Genomic DNA, 4,538 nt, shown 5'->3' with positions numbered 1-4,538 from the left:
GTGTGCACAGGGTTTTTACCCTCGCTCTTATTCAATAGCTCGAAAAAAACATAGGAGAGGTAACCCACACTAGGCAAGTCCGGTGCGATGAGCTCAACCTAGAAAGTAAACCCCTTGCTTTCGCTTTCGCTGGCAAGGGGTTTTGACCTTGAGACCTCCAACATGGAGAAAGGACTACTACGCCACCCCGAAGGATCCATCAATTGGAAATTAGAGAAGCAAACATCTTGAAAACAAGCTTTAGGACTCACTATTGTCACTATGAAATTTCATTGATGTCCTTTAGGTTGACAGATTTATAACACTTTTTGGGATTAGATTTATCATGCCACAAAACATCAAAGATGCATTTGAAAGTTGGAGTAAATGGAAAGTTGATAGCCCCATCAAGATGGAAAGTTAGATTTATCACTAAATATGTGGTGTCACTACCTCTGTCGGGTGTTGTGCGACATTTACATAGATCACAAGAGCTTACAATATGTATTTAAACAAAAGGAATTGAACCTAAGACAATGGAGATGAGTAGAGTTGTTTAAGGATTATGACTGTAATATCCTCTGCCATCCGGGCAAAGCTAATATTGTTGTCAATGCCATGAGCAGAAGGACCATGGGAAGTTTGGCAAGGATGTCAATGGTTGAACATTGAATAGTAAAAGACGCCCAACAAATAGCTAGTCGAGGGTCCGTCTTGATGAAGTGAATTATGGAAAGCTTATAGCAACTATGGTTTCCAGGTCTACCTTGATGGACAAGTTAGGATCAAACAGTTTGATGATGCAAGCTTCTGTGATCAAAAGGAAGGGATCCTCAAGGGTAAGATCAAGAATTTTAGACTAGATAAAAATAGTGTGATAAGACTAGATGGTCGCCTATGTGTCCCTGATGTTGATGGCCTACAAATGGGCAATTATGGAAGAAGCTCACAGCTCCAAGTATTCAGTACATCCATGTTCTACTAAATGTATCATGACTTGAAAGATACCTATTGGTGGAAACAATATGAAACGATGCATTGCAAATTATGTGTCTCACTGCCTAAATTGTCGGCAAGTGAAAGCTGGAACATCAAAAACCAGGTGGTCTAGCTCAAGTTCTTAAATACCATAACAGAAGTGTGAACAAATAAATATGGATTTTGTGATTGGCTTACCACTAACCTTTGAGAAACATGACTCCATTTGGGTCATAGTAGACCGACTCACTAAGTCAACTCCCTTTTTCCCGATCAAGACAACCTACACAACTCCAAAGTACGCAACATTATACCTAAAGGAAATTGTTCAGTTAGATGGTTCTCCCGTGTCCCTTATTTTTGATAGGGGTGCATAGTCCACCACCCAGTTCTGGGAGAGTTTACAAGAATGTCTTAGTACCAGGGTTAATCTAAGCACGACCTTTCACCCCGGACATATGGGCAAGCTGAGCAAATGATTCAAACCTTAAAAGATATGATGAGAGCATGTGTTCTTGATTTTAAGGGAAATTGGGATGGCCACTTGTCGTTGATAGAATTTGCTTACACTAACAAATATCAGGCAAGTATACAGATGGCTCCATTTGAGGTCGTATATGGAAGATGATCGGTCCAACCATAGTACAAGATGCCCTGAATAAGGTGAAACTGATTCAAGAACTTAAAATCTCAGAACTGTCAAAAGTCATATGCAGATGTAACATGTGATCTCGAGTTCAAGGAAGGTGACGATGTATCTTTGAAAGTGTCACTGATGAGGTGTATCATGAGGTTTGACATGAAAGACAAGCTTAGCCCGAGGTATACATGACCTTGTCATATTCTAGAAAGGATCGGACTTGTGGCGTATTTACTAGCTTTACATCTAGAGTTATCGTCTGTACACCCAATTTTACATGTATCTATGCTAAAATAATATTTTCAAAATAGGAGTCATGTAATTGATAGGCAAGACATAAATTTTGATCCTACTTCATCCTGTGAAGAAGTTCCTCTACCTATACTAGATAAACAAGTTTGTAAAATTCGAACAAAAGATATTGCTTTGATAAAGGTAATGGGCAACAATTACTAAGTTAAGGAAGCTACATGGGAATCTGAGCACACTATAAAGTCAAAATACCCATACTTGTTTGGGACTCAGGTACATAACTCATGTTATGCTTTAAAATAAGAATTGTTTACCTAGATGATATTTGTTCTTATAATGAGGTGAAACGGATTTTGATGAGTGTATTGGTATTCCAAAATGTTAATGTTGTGAAATTGAATAGCTAGATACGCGAGGGTTGTAATTATGTTGATTGGACAAGTTGAAATTTTTTCAGACAGCTATCCCCAGTTACAGAGGAAACTCTATCAAAAAAAAAATTCAAAATTTAAAGAGTCAAGATGGAAGAAGCGAGAGGCTGAGAGAGTTTGGACATGTGAAGAAGAGATGCACGAATGCCTCAGCACGAAGGTGCAAGAGGTTGGCTAGGGATGGTTAAAAGAGAAGTAGAGGTAGACTGACAAAGTATTGGACAGAGGTAAATAGATAGGGCATGACAACTTCAGCTTACCGGAATATGAACTTAGATAGGAGGTTATGAAGAACACAAATTAGGCTAGATAGTTAGTTAGGTAATTGAGAGTTGTCTTGCTTAATCCTTTATACTAGTAGTCGTAATATTACTTTGAGAGTTTCTTGTTATTCCATTTTGGTGACTATTTGATGTTTCTTGCACTGAGATTATTGTAGTATTTTGTTGAAGGGATTGTTCTGTTTGAGTATGTTTTTCATGCTAAAAAATCTCCTAATTTTAAAGCTCTCAGGCACATTTCCCAAAAACTCTCTCCTACTTTCTAGGAGAGAGAGAAACTTTCTTCTCTGGTGGGTTGCCTGAGAACCACCAATTTCCTTCTTGTCTATACAACTATCTCCTTCAGCGGTAACAATTTTTTCTTTATCCTTTTACATCACTAGATGGATGTCTGGCGGGGAAGTTTGGTTCGACTGGGTGGAAAGAAGCAGGAACAGGATGAGCAAAATAACCCTCAACAAAAAGGTGACAGAGTGGATATGTTATATCCTAAACAAAGCATCGACTGACAACAAGAATGTTTTGAGAAGACGGAGGATAAAGGACCAGATGGCTGAGTACTTTGGAACAAGGAAGTTTAATGCTCATGGTAGGTACATGAATATTTTATCTCTCAAAGGAAAGGATAGAGCAGTCGTAATCCTACTAGAAGCTTTTAATGTTGGATGGAGGGATGTTGCTGCTAAGATAGGTAAGTTCATTAATGACCCCTCTACAATGCTCTTAAAAGCTCCATACAAGAATTATGACATTAACTATCTGTATGCAAAGGTAGTTGGAGATAGTAAATGGCAGCCACATAACTACAAAAAGGCAGAAATCAACTTAGTCGTTCAAACCAAACCTAGTACATCCGATCAAGACAGAGATATTCTCAGAAGACGCATCATCGGCACTTACGACTCTAAAGATGCCTACCCTCTTTGATGTAAGGAAGTTCATCAACATTGAAGAAAACTTTTGGGTGCATCAGAACCCAAATTAACAAAGTGCTATGCACCAATCAATGAGGAAATCTTGGAAGTTGAAGATGTGATGCCGCTACAGTCTAAACATCGAGAAGTGTTGCTAGAAAAGGAAAGGGAAAGTACTGTATGGGTGCATCAGAACCTTTTGAAACTCAGTAAGTTGTTTGGAATAGACTTCAAAGGCTAAAAAGAAACTCTAGTACTGCTCATGCAAATTGATGGAAGCAGACAAACTAGAGGAATGGAAATGAGTGTGGACATCAGGAGAAAAAGAAGCAAGTGTACGCAGGAATTGAAAAACTTGATCACTTTTCGATGTTAAGTTCAAAAGTAGTGGAAACATAAGAAGGGGGGGAGGGGGGGGGGGGGATCAGGCAGACCAATGAAGCTCAACATAGTTTCATCGAATGTAAGGGGGCTAAATGACAAGGATAAGAAAAGGATAGTTAAGAATCAACTACTAGACTGGAAAGCAGACATCGTCTGCCTGCAAGAAACAAAGCTAGAAGGGGATTGTCAAGACCATATCAATCAGATTAAGGGAGGAAGATGGACAAGGTTTGCAACTCTAGAAGCCAACGGCACTAGAAGGAGGATAATTATGATGTGGGACAGCAGAGTGTGGAAGAGTGAAGTAATAATTATGATGTGGGACAATAGAGTGTGGAAGGGTGAAGTGCTGCATATTGGTGCTTACTCTTTAACGTGCAAATTTGAAGCACTTCTACAGAAATTCTCATGCCATATAACCGGTGTCTTTGCACCAAATGGCAAAGTAGAACGGAGACTAATTTGGGATGAAAAAGGGGTTGTGAGAGGTTTATTGAAGGGTCCTTCGGCAATTTGTGGTGACTTTGGTGTTTGTGGACTCCAACTTGAGAAAAGGAACTGCAACAAGAGATCCTCAGCAATGCAAGAATTTACAAATTTCATATAGGATATGGAGTTGATCGACACACAGCTTGAAGGCGGTCATATACATGGTTTAGAGTTGACAACCAAGAGGCTA

This window comes from Solanum verrucosum, unplaced genomic scaffold, assembly GCF_900185275.1.
Source record: "Solanum verrucosum unplaced genomic scaffold, falcon-dt-bn FXZP01000141.1, whole genome shotgun sequence".
NCBI lineage: Eukaryota > Viridiplantae > Streptophyta > Magnoliopsida > Solanales > Solanaceae > Solanum > Solanum verrucosum.
Note: the sequence above shows the minus strand (reverse complement) of the source record.